General features: G+C 37.0%; 1 protein-coding gene across 4 annotated transcripts in view; it reads right to left on the bottom strand.

The window, feature by feature from the left end:
- Positions 1 to 5,443, bottom strand: part of rassf6 (Ras association domain family member 6) — a 33,281-nt gene extending 27,838 nt beyond the window's left edge. For all 4 annotated transcript variants that reach the window (XM_069926129.1, XM_069926120.1, XM_069926139.1 and 1 more), the window contains exon 1: positions 5,255 to 5,443. The gene's annotated coding sequence lies outside the window, so the exon portion shown is untranslated. The remainder of the gene's footprint in view (positions 1 to 5,254) is intronic.
- Positions 5,444 to 13,270: the final 7,827 nt, after the last annotated feature.

The following is a 13,270-nucleotide window of genomic DNA, read 5'->3' as shown; positions in this document are numbered from 1 at the left end:
AATTTAAGGACTTTTATTTTGCACATTATTTATTAATAACTATTTATTTTTTCTGCATTGCATAGTTTATTTACATTTCTCTCTTTTGCATACTTATCTTTCTTCTTGAGTGTTGTTTATAGTTACCAATAAGTACAAATTCTGCCTGGCCTGTAGAAAAAAGAATCTCAATGTTGTATGTGATATCATGTATGCGCTCTGACAATACATTTGAACTTTGAACTTTATCAAGTAGAAACAATGACTCGAACTTCCAATAATTCACTCATTGCTCTTTTAAAAAGTATTCCAAACACCAATGTCACATTCTTCTTCATTTCTGATTGGCCCACATTTCTTGGTAGTGGTATTGTTAATTGAGAACCTCAATTATTCTGGAGGGATAGTGCTGAGTGATCAAGGCTCAGGGAGGAGCATTGTTGAGGGGTAATGCAACCCTCTCTATCTCCCTGTGAAACACTGATCCAGCCAATCTCCCCTGCTAAAACACTGACTCATTCCGTTTCCTTTCATTAATGCCAAATCCAGCACTGAAATTCTCCATCTTCCTGAAGCAGTACCAACTCACTCCATCTGCCCTGGAATACTGAAAAAACACAAAATGCTGGAGAAACTCAGCAGGTCAAACAGTGCCTTTATGTAGCAAAGGTGAAGATACATCACCAACGTTTCAGGCTTGAGCCCTTCATCAAGGTGTGAGGGAACATGAGAAATGTCTGAACAAAAGGGGAAGGGGGGTGGTGAGGTGGGAGATGATGTGGAGGGGGGAGGACCGCAGGAAGGTGGGGAAGGAGTCTAGGTTAGGTGGAGAGAGAAAGGAAGTAGGAACTGGAATAAGTAGTTAAAGAAGGGAGAGGTGGGAAAAGGAAAGCTGATCAATAGAATGCAGTGAACTCATTGTTCATGCCCTGGGGTTGGAGAGTGCCCAGACAAAAAATGAGGTGTTGTTCCTCCAATCTGTGGGTGATCAGGGTGGGGTAATGTGAAAGGCCACGGACAGACATGTGAGTTTGAGGGTGTGACTCAGAATTGAAATGGTTGGTCACAGGGAGGTCACTTTTGTTGCAGACGGAGAGGAGGTGCTGGGTGAAGCAATCTCCTAATCTGTAACTGGTCTCTCCTATGTAGAGAAGGACTCAGAGGGTGCACCGGGTGCAGTAAATGAGTTCTTTGGAGATTCAGGTGAAGTGTAGCTTCACCTGAAAGGTCTGTTTGGGACCTCAGACCGTGGTGAGGAAGGAGGTGTGGATGCAGGTATTACAACTCCTATGACTACAGTGAAAAGTACCGGGGTGGGGGGGCGATGGATGGGGAGGGATGAGTGCATGAGGGAGTCACAGAGGGAGCATCCCTACGGAGGCTGAGAGGGGAGGAGAAGGAAAAATGTGTCTGGTGGTGGGGTCCTGTAGTAAGTGCCAAAAATTCTGGTGGATAATGTGTTGGATGAAGAGCTGGTGGGGTGGTAGGTGAGGATGAGGGGGAATTCTGTGTTTATTGTTTATAGGGGCAGGGAGGGCTAGGGCAGATGAGCAGGGAATGGAGGAGATGTGGGTAAGTGGTGAGTTAATAGTGGTGGAGGGGAAGCCACATTTGTGGAAGAAGGCAGACATTTCAGAGGCTCTGGACTGGAAGCCCTCATCTGGGGAGCAGATGCAACACAGACTGAGAAATTGAGAGAAGGGGATGGAGTCCTTGCAGGGGACAAAGTGTGAAGATGAGTAGTCCAGATAGTTGTGGGAGTTAGAGGGTTTGTAATAAATGTCGGTGGAGAGTCTGTCTCCTGAGATGGAGTCAGAGAGATCTAGAAAACGGAGAGTGTCATCGGAGAAGGACCAGGTGAATTTGAGGTCAGGGTGGAAATTGGCCATGAAATTGATGAAATTGACGAGCTCATTGCAAGTGCATGAGGTGGCCCCGATGTAGTCGTCAATGTACCAGAGGAAGAGTTGGGGGGGGGGGGTCTTGCCTGTGTAGGCTTGTAGCATGTTTTACTCCACAAAACCCACAAAGAGGCAGGCATAGCTGGGACCCATGCGGGTATCCATGGCTATTCCTTTAATCTGGAAGTAGTAGGATGAGTTAAAGGACAAATAGTTAAGGGTGAGGACATTCTACCAGGTACAGAAGGGTGGTGGTGAAAGATGACTGCTTAGGTCTGAGGTCCAGGAAAAAGCAAAGTGCTTTGAGGCCTTCTGTGTGGAGAATGGAGGTGTAAAGGGATTGGACCTCCAACGTGAAGATGAGGCGGTCCGGTGTGGGAAATCTGAAGTTTTGGAGGAGATTGAGGGTGTGTGAGGTGCCATGGATGTAGGTGGGAAGGGATTGAACTAGGGTTGAACTAGGGGAAAAAAGATGGAGTCAAAGTAGGATTAAATTAATTCTGTGGGGTCTGTCCAGATGGTTAGGTTTGTGTACCTTGGGTAGAAGGTAGAAACTGGCAGTACGATGATGGGAGACAATGGTTGGTGGCCATGGAGGGGGTGGGGGGAGGTATCCAGAGTTAATGAGGTGAGAGATGGTGTTTGAGACGGTGGCTTTATGGGTGAAGATGGGGTCCTGTGGGAGGGGTTGATAGGAGGAGATGTCTGAGAGCTGTCGACTGGCTTCAGCAAGGTAGAGGTCAGTGCGCCACCCTTCTCTTGTGATTAATGTCAACTCATTTTCTATCCATGAGAAATCTAAGATAAGGACTCAGTCACTTGTATGTGAACCTGATTAGCATCATTCAAAACTCACCTGGTTTTATTTTTTGTTTATTTATTTTATTGCTGATATTTGGTGTCAATCTTGAGTCTTCAATGAGATTTTCAAGTTTAAAACTTTTGCTAAAAGAATATTCCTATCCATTGGTTTTCACATATTTATTTGATTTCTTGATATTCTTTACAGTCATGGGACCAGAACACTACTCCAGAACCAATGATCCCCCTGCACAGTTGTAACACTACATTTTTTTTGCACTAATCATGAATGTTTATCTATCCTTTTATATTTATTATATTTTTCTCTTGTATAATAATTTCTACTTATTTTTGTTAGTATATTTTACATACCAGTGTAGATACAGCCAGCAAGACTTGCATTTATGATAATAAACTTCCATCATCACCATTGCTTAAAATAGGAACATGGGGTAGGGGAAGGAACTAAGCGCTTTCATTCTCTATAATGGGAACTCACGGAGGGCATTTGTAAACAACAGAATGGGTGTGTAACATTCGAAACTTACACATCCGGTCAAGCTCCACCCACTGTTGTGGGAATCTGTTGGTCATATGTAAATCTCTTCAGTCACCTCAGAACTGGAGGGGACCAAATCAAGCTTGAGGGAATGCTGAATAAAAGTGCTTTAAAAGTTGCTGTGACTAAGTTGGGAAACTACCAATGAATTTAAATTAAATTTGTGCAACAACTGGGACTTTTCAAAGTCCAAGGTTTCCTGCAAATAGCTGCACAAATGAGGATCTGTCCTATTGCCTTCCCAGGAACTTTACCCGGGCCCTAGGAGGATTGCCTAGGTTCGTCAGTGTGAAAAGGCTTAGTAATTTGTGATGATTGTCTCCACTTCAACCTGGTATAAACCTGGTATAAACCCAGGGACGATTAAATTCTAGGGATTAGATATTTTTCAAAATGATTTTAATGTATGCAAATTAGAGACTATAATATCCTGCATTAAATTTACAACAATTTTTACTAGTTAAAGTTGTATCACACAGAAATGAAAGCCAAACTATTCTCATGGCAAAAGTTCAAATGCTCAGGCAAAGACTGACTTATCCTTAACAATTTTGGAAGTTTTACCTTTGCCAGATACTTTCTCCAACAAGTTTAATATTCACTGGTTAATAATATATGGCAAACTGATCTAAGCTTCTTCCTCTTTCTGAGTAGCCCTTCAGGCTCAAGATGACCTCCACAGAATGAAATGACTTCTTTTTAACCTGTAGTGGCTGTTACGCATCAGACACCACATTGCCTTGTCAGAGTAAGGTTTTGATGTATTGGCTGGAAGGTCAAGGACAATTGGAGACCAGGTATTTTCTCTTAACTCTATCTAACCTTTAACTCGCAGCAGGCAATGGTAGATTATTTATTGGATTCTCCTTCACTGCTCACAGCACACCTTCAGCCCGTTTATTTAATACATAACTCATCCCCAGTTCTTCATTTAATTACTACTTTTGCTTTGGCTGTCATCACTCTCTGTAGAGCAAGTCAAAATGTATTTTAGTATTTAATGAGGGAGGTAAAGGTGGAGAATTCTGGGACTAAAGCGATATTTCGTTTGTGAGCATTTGGGAGTTCTCTACCCAGGAACATGATTGCACTTACTGCTGTGAAATAGTTGAAATCTGAAAGATTGACTCTTTAATCAACCAAAAAGAACCACAAAGTTTCATCCAAAGAAATGAATCGAAAGAAAATACATTAGTGAAGAGCCAGCAAGCTGGTTGACTATTAAGAAAATGAAGAGAGCAAACATTAGGAAAGAAAAAAAGAATGTATGTACAATATCCCACATACAAGAATGAGGTAGAAACATGATGCTGTCTGAGGGCTAAATGTTAATCAGGAGATGTGGAAAACTGAATCACACATTGATCATGGCAGTAACATTTTTGACCTGCAGGAGTAAAGGAGATATTAGACTGTTTTGTGCATGTCATATGATTTTATTGCACACTTCCTTAAGTACAATGCTTTGTTTCATTATTGATTAACCATGCTTTTGCAACAGAGTCACAAATAGGATATAAAAGCAAAAGATTAAGTCGTAGGAATGGTATTTCATTCTCGAGTTGCAACATGTTGAATTCTGCATTGAAGTCCAGACTTATAAGGCAGATTTATAAACTATGTTGCCGGAACCTAACTTGGCAGATCGTTGAAGTACAGAAAATTAATATATAATCAGTGTTATTACAAAAGTGTACTGTGTGTAAGCTTTCATTCTGTTGGTATAAACAAAACATAGTCCCTTTCAGTTTGTATTGAAAGGTGTAAGCTAATTCTAGTCATGGCGGCTTTCAGCTGCTTGCCGTATTGTACACATCAAACAGTCACAGTTTCATTTACAGAGTTGGGAAAACATCAGGATTACTACAAGAACTTTATCTGGATGCTTCAGTATAAGCAGTCTGGTGAATAATATAGCTGGTTACTCTTGATTCTAATCTCATTTCTGGACTAATTTAACTCAGACATATTTAAAGGATCAGTCATAAGCATAATACCTGTAAACTTCACTTACCTGAGGAAATGCAAAGTACAAATGTGTGTGTTTCGCTTTACTTGTCCATTCAAGATCATGATAGCTTTAGAAATACTTGTCAGTTCACTTCTAAAAATGTTTAAGGGCCTCAGGAAGTAGTTAATTATCAGCCAAGCAAAATTGTTGCATTTGAAATTTGACACACCCAGCACAAGCTACTGGGTGTATTTAGGACAGTGTTTACTTTGCTGTTATGGTCAGCTGATTTAAACACTCCCACAATGTAATTGTCAGAGGAAAACCCTATTCCTCTTAGGGTAGTTTTCTGTTAAAGAAATGTATTGCTTCGATAAAGAAACTTCCTGCAGTGTACCAGCTCTTTTTTTTTTGAATATTTTATTTAAAATAAAAGCAACCATGATTACAACAATAATACAATGAAACAGATATATCCTAATTTTAACATGGTTTGAAAAAAACCTAAGAAACTAAAAAAAATCCCACAAACCCCCTCTACCCTCCCCTACCCATACAAATCCATCCCATCCTCCCATCTTACTCCATATAACCCACCTAACCCCTAATAGAAAGGAAAAGGGAAGAAAGAAGAAAAAAAAGAGAATACCAAAACACAAATTAATATATTGTGGAATAAGGAAACCCCACTACATCTAGATCCAATTAAAATAATCCACGTATGGGCTCCAAATCTTCTTAAAAATATAATATTTATCCCTCAAATTATACGTTATCTTCTCCAATGGAATACAGGACCTTAATTCTGAATGCCATCTCTGTAAACTAAGTTCTACCTGATCTTTCCATGAAATAGCTATACATTTCCTCGGTGTTACTAATGCCAATCTCAGAAAAGCTATATGAAATTTATCCAATTTATGAACCAAACAAAACTCACTTATATCACCAGTTTAAAAAAAATTTGATCAAAGAAAATTTTATTTTCAAATTATTCTGTAAACAATCCTTAACCCGAGACCAAAAAGGCTTAACCTTATCAGAAGACCATACTGAATGTAAAAACATATATTTCTGACTATTACATCGAAAACACAAATCAGAAAAACTCAAATTATATCTTTTTAAATGCTCCAGTGTTAAATATAATTGATGCATAAAATTATAAGTTACAAGCCTATACCAAACATTTATAATTTTTGTCATACTATCATTACAAATAAATTTCCAATTATCTCTATCGAAATCAATTCCCAAATCTTTCTCCAATTTAAGATATTTTAGACATTTTCTGTTGTAATAATTTATACATTTCAGAAATAAATCCTTTCTTCCCTCCATCACGAACCAACATTTCAAATTTCAACTCTTTAGGTAGAAAAAATTTGTCCCAAAAAATCATACAACATCAATTTAATTTGATGATAACAAAAAAGAGTTTGAATTGGTATTTGAAATCTTTCTTCCATTCTTTCAAATGAAAGAAGTAGACTTAATTCATAGCAATTATTTATGCTCTTAATCCTTTTCTGATCCCAAATCTTAAGAAGGTAATTATTAACCATAAATGGAAAATGTTTATTTTGATTCAAAGGAGTATATCTAGATATTTTACCGTGAGTACCAATTTCTTTATTTATCCCATCCCAAATCCCCATCAAATGAGATAAAATTGGTAAAAGGTTTACCAGAATGTTGCCTGGGTTTAAGCATCTGGAGTATGGGGAGAGATTGGACAGATTAGGTCTTTATTCTTTGGAGCGTAGAAGGTTGAGAGGGGATTTGATAGAAGTATTTAAGATTATGAAAGGGATAGACAGAATGGATGTGGATAGACTATTTCCGTTAAGAGGAGGAAAGATTAAAACAAGAGGACATGAGTTAAGAATTAAGGGGCAGAGGTTTAGAGGTAACATGAGGGGGAACTTCTTTACTCAGAGAGTGGTAGCCGTGTGGAATGATCTTCTGGGAGAAATAGTGGTGGCGGAGTCAATTGTATTATTTAAGAAAAGGTTGGACAGGTATATGGATGAGAAGAAGATGGAGGGTTATGGGCATTGTGCAGGGAGGTGGGACTAGAAAGGGGTGTTTGTTTCGGTGCAGACTAGAAGGGCCTAATGGCCTGTTTCCGTGCTGTAATTGTTATGTTATGTTATGTTTATGTTATGTGACTTATAAGAACTTAATAATTTAACATTCCATTTATAAATGAATTGATCTCTTCTATGCTCCCCAATTCTATTTAATTCTCTATCTGCCCAAGTCAAAGGACTATCCAAATCAAACATTCTATTGATAAATGTTAACTGAGCAGCCTTATAATAATTTTAAAAATTGGAAGTTGTAATCCTCCTAATTCATATTTCCACATTAACATGAATAGAAACTCTTGCCATTTTACCCTACCATAAAAATTTTCTAATTACTGTATTAAAATCTTTTCAGGACTATTACAAGAGTAGTTCAAAAAAATACTGGTCTAGGAAAATATTAATTTTTATACAATTCACTCTACCAACTAAAGTTATTGGTAAATATTTCCATTTATTTAAATTGTCTTTAATTACAGAAATTAACAGCAAATAATTTAGATCATATACATGATCTATGTGTCTATTTTAATACCTAAATACTAATTTGATCAGTCCATTTAAAATGTACCACTCCTTTACAAATAGAATAATCAGCTTCAGACAATAGCATAAGTTCACTTTTATTCCAATTCATTTTATACCCCGACAATTCTCCATATTGTATTAAATTTTCCTGTAACACTTTCAATGACTGCTGTGGTTCAGTTAAATAAATCAACACACCATCCACAAATAAACTAATCTTAAATTAATCCAATCCTGTTTTAATATCCTTTATATTCCTTTCCTGCCTTATTAATTGAGCTAAAGGTTCAATTACCAATGCAAATAATGCTGGTGATAGAGGGAAACCCTGTCTAGTAGATCTATCCAAATTAAAAGGTTCAGATAAAAGCCCATTTGTCATAACTCTAGCTTTTGGTTGTTTGTATATTGGCTTAACCCAACTTATAAACATTGGTCCAAATCAAAATTTTCCAATACTTTAAATAAAAAACACCATTCCACCCTATCAAATGCCTTTTCAGCATCCAATGATAAGACCATTGGTAAGTTGAATTTCTCCCGTGAAATATTAATTAAACTAAATAATTTAATTACATTTTCAGCAGAATATCTTCCCTTAATAAAATTCGCTTGATCAATATGAATCAACTTAGGTAAGTATTGCGCTAATAGACAAAATCTTAGTCAAAAGTTTATAATCAACATTTAATAATGAAATTGGCCTATAAGACACAGGATTCAAAAGGTCCTTATCTTTTTTAAGAATTACTGTTATAGTAGCCTGTGAAAAAGATTCTGGTACAGATTGTGTATCTCTAACATGCTGTAAAACAAACAATGGAAGCAATAATTTTTGAATTTTTTAATAAAATGCCACAGTAAAACCATCCTCTCCTGGAGTTTTACCATTTGGCATTGAATTGAGAACTAACATAACTATTGTCTTCTCCAATTGTTCCTTAATCCAAACTTCAATATAGATAACAGAAAATTATTTTAAAAAACATCTATTTTACTTTTATTTTGCTGCACTTCAGAAGTATATAATGTTTTTTATAAAATCCTTAAACTATTTGTTAATATCTTGAGGTTATAGGAAATTTTTGAATTTTTTTCTAACTGCCTTAATCATTCAAGATACTTTCTCAGATTTCAATTGCCATGCCAAAACTTTATGTGCCTTTTCCCCAACTCATAATATTTTTGTTTAGAACTTTGCAATAAACGTTCAACTCTATAAGTTTGTAATGTATTATATTTCAATTTCTTAGAATTTAATTGTACTTTTTCTCTTTATCAAATGAATTCCTCTGTAACTCTTTTTCCAGATCATTTATATCCTTCTCTTAGTTATCAACTTCAGCTAAATATTGCTTTTTAAGTTTAACTGTAAAACTAAAAATATGACCTCTTAAAAATGCTTTTAAAGCATCCCATACTACAAACTTACTCTTCACAGAATTTCTATCTATATCTAAAAACTGTTGTATTGGTTCATTGAAATATTTACAAAATTCTTCATTTTTCAATAATAAAGGATTAAACCTCCAATATGTAGAGACCATCTTTTCCATTACTGCATATATCAATAAGACCAATGGTCTGACAAAATTCTAGATTTATATTCAGTTAATACTACATTATCCAATAATTGAGCCGACAATAAAAAAAAATCAATTCTAGAATAAGTATTGTACTGAGCTGAATAAAATGAATAATCTTTCTCTTTCAGGTTTAATTTCCTCCATATATCAATTAAATTAAGTTCCTTCATCAGAAATAATAATTTTTTAGCCATCTTAATTCTGGGCATCACGTTACCAGATTGATCAACTAAAGGATCCAAACAACAATTAAAATCACCCCCTATCATAATTTGATCATGAGAATATGATAAATTAAGTAAAATATCCTGAAAAACATCTAATTATTCTCATTTGGTGCATAAATATTCGCCAAAGTCCAAGACTCAGAATTTGTTTTTACAATTAACTAACAAAATTCTTCCTATTGACTTATATAATGATTCCAAAATAAATGGAAAATTATTATGAGCTTTAGAATTAGAAGAATAAAATACTTTACCTACCCAATCTCTTTTTAATTTTTGATGTTCAATTTCAATTAAATGAGTTTCTTGCAAAAATGCAATATTAACTTTTAATTTCTTAATATAAGTTAACATTCTCTTATGTTTAATCAGATTATTGAGCCAATTCATATAAATTGTAGCAAATTTTAAGTTAGCCCTCTAATTTTGTAATGATCTCAATCTGTGTAACAGGGTCTTCATCTACATAAAAATTATTATCCAAATCTCCTCAATGAATAAAAGAAAAAATATATACTCAAAACAATATAAACTCCCCCTTCTCCCTCCCCCTTTAAGAACTAAGTACGACTCCCCTTACAACTCGGGTGGTGGCCTAAGCCACTCACCCGTGAGTGACGGTGTCATTTGAGTTACAATGAGATTCTGCATCTCTCCTGAACAGAAATAACAAAGAAAATATATAAGCAATAACTTCAGGTATGATAAGCTTCTTCCAAGTCTCTATAGACTTCAGAACAATTGATTGCTTTTTTTTGCATCTCTTCCAATTTATCTTTCTGTACTTTTCTTCTTTTTCTCCTTCTGAACACCATTACCATTCTTCTTAGTAACTCAATTCGATTTTTGTTCTTGAGAAGATGAAGACCAACTTTTTTTAAAGATCAGGCAAAGAATTAGCAAAAATCAAAGTATCCCCATCATCCTCAAAGAACTGAGATTCATATTCCCCATAAAAAGCTTTTAAAGCAGCAGGGAATCTAAAAGCAAATTTGTAACCCTTCTGCCAGAGGACTGTTTACACTGAATTAAATTCTTCATGTCTTTTAATAATATTTTGGCTAAGATCTGCATTAAGAAAACCTCTTCTGTTCTGGACCATCAGTAGATCTCCATGTTGCCTTGCATTTTGAACTGACAATCTTAGAATTAATTCTCTATCCTGATACCATAAGCACCTGACCAAGACAGATCGACGTGTTTGACCAGGCAGGGGTTTCTTTCTGAGTGCTCTATGGGCTCTATCCAGTTCCAATCCATTTGGAAACAAATTTGCTCCTAAGACATCAGATATCCATTTTTGAAAAAATTTGACTGGTTCAGAGCCTTCAAAATCTTTTGGCAAACCCACTATCTTCACATTATTCCTCCGGCTCTGATTCTCCAATGAATCAATTTTTTTCAGTAAATCACTTTTCTCAATCCTCCATCCAATAAAAGAATCATCAAAAGTATTCAACTTTTGACGACACTGATCAATATCACAGACTCATTCCTCCAGCTTATTTTCCATCTTCTGAACCTTCTCTTGTACTCTATCCACAATCTTTGCATATTTTGCAACATCAGCTTTACAGTTGAAATATCTTCCATCACATTTGAAAGCTTATTATTAACAGATATAAAGCCCAACGAAATCTGCTGTGACATTGCTTGGAATTATTGCTTAAAATAGTCTTTATATTTAGATAATTGCCTACCCTGAGCTGCAACAGGTTTTCCTTGTATTTCAGCCTGTTCACTAAATTGTAATTCTTCTTCTGAACTTGATTCTTGAGATTCTTCCACTGTTCCTGCTGCTCCTGCTTCCAGTTCTTCTGCTTCCACCACTGTTAGTTTTTTTACTTCCCCTCCCCTTCAGGTTTTGGACCGATCCTCCACTGATCCAGACTCACTAGACTGGCAAGCACCAGCCCCCCACCCCAGACAGAAAAATACTAGGGATAGTACGCATGCTTCATGTCGGCGCCATCTTGTCCGGGGCTCCGCAGCCCAGGTGCCACCATTATCCTTGGAGTAGCTGTCTGTCAATGCTGGGAATGAGGAGGAACATTACCTGAGTCGCCTGGATACAGCTCCGAGGTAGGCCGATCCTCTGCCAAGCTCATTGATTGCTTCAAAATCGGTTTTTTCATAGTTTGGGCTCTAGTTTTTTTCATAATTATTTCCAACTATTCCAGTAATACGCTATTAAAGTTTATATATTTAAAAGAGCATTTTAAAATGGGTTTTTATTACAAATCCATCAGGAGAGATGACTACCCACGTCTCTCTCTCCTAACATCATCACGCAACGCACCCCCCTCCCCCCGTACCAGCTCTTAAGGCTTATGTGATGAGTGACTGTTTATTTTATGTTTTGTATAACCCATTCTATAATTTTCAATATCTCCAATAGGCTGACTCCAATGCTCATGCCTTCCCTTCTCCTTTCTGAATTCTGAAAGAACTGGCCCAGACTTCCAACTGTAGCAGAACCCCTTAAGCAATGAACTTAACTTCTTGTACACTTGCACTTCTTACACTTTTACCTTCGCCCCTGTCCAGGGTCTCTACAATGCTTCCAAGAGAAGCAGTAAATTACTTATATTTCTTTCTATTCAGAATGCTATTGACAGTGTGCTTTCCACTACTCAGAGCAAATGAAATAAATGCAGCTTGGGTGTTCACTGTAAAACACCTCTGTTCAGCCAGCAAGGAAAACCTTGAGGCTCCAGGGGTCTGTCATTTTAATTGTTCATTCCACTCCTTCCCGACCTATAACATAGAGCAGTACTGCTAAAGACAGGCCCTTCGGCCCACAAAGTCTATGCTGAACATGATACCAAGTGAAGCTAAATCTCTGTGGCTAGCACATGATCCTTACCCCTCTATTCCTTGCATGCTCATGTCTGCATCCACCACTACCCCTGGGGTCTTCTTTGTTGTTCCCCTGCTGCAGTCCAAAAAAAAGCTGAAGGAAAATGTGAGGGAGATTGTTTCATTCTGGCATAATATAATTTTCAATCAATTCCAACAAATTTATATAATTAGCAATACCGGGGAGTGTAATTTCTATACACCTGCGTGTATATGATGTCATCATGCTGGGCGTAATGTTGTCATCACTCATATATGGTGTACGGGGGGGGGGGGGGGGGGGGGAACCATTTTTAGTTTGTATTGAACAATGAATGAAATATCATGACTCCGTGTACTGGGCTTTCTGGACATCAAATACATGACAGCTTGGATCTCACATTCTCAGTGATCAGGCTTGTTTTCCCCTCTCTCCTCTACTGATATGGATTTCATTCATCTCCTTCTGTAACACTGCGCAGCAATGTCTGCCTCCACATCTTTTCTAAGAGATCGATACCACCATGTGTGCACCTATTCACCACCTTACCCCAGAGTTTCTCTATCTCTCTCTCCACTTTGCCCTCTTTCCCCACAATTTAAAATTTTAACTGTTGTTTGCCAAAGCACAGAGTAAATTTTGCTTTGTAGGGGTTTAGGGGTTGATATTCCCTGGCCTCCTGTATTGTAAGAACTTCAAGGGTCAGCTGAAGGCCTTCGATTGGAACATCCTTGGATTCATGCTGATCTCGAGCTTTGGAAGCCCGGAGAAGCAACGAAAATGAAAGCGGGAGAGCAGGAGAATATATT

The sequence above is a fragment of the Narcine bancroftii genome, chromosome 1 (genome assembly GCF_036971445.1).
Source record: "Narcine bancroftii isolate sNarBan1 chromosome 1, sNarBan1.hap1, whole genome shotgun sequence".
Classification (NCBI taxonomy): Eukaryota; Metazoa; Chordata; class Chondrichthyes; order Torpediniformes; family Narcinidae; genus Narcine; species Narcine bancroftii.
This window is presented reverse-complemented; position numbering and strand designations above follow the sequence as displayed.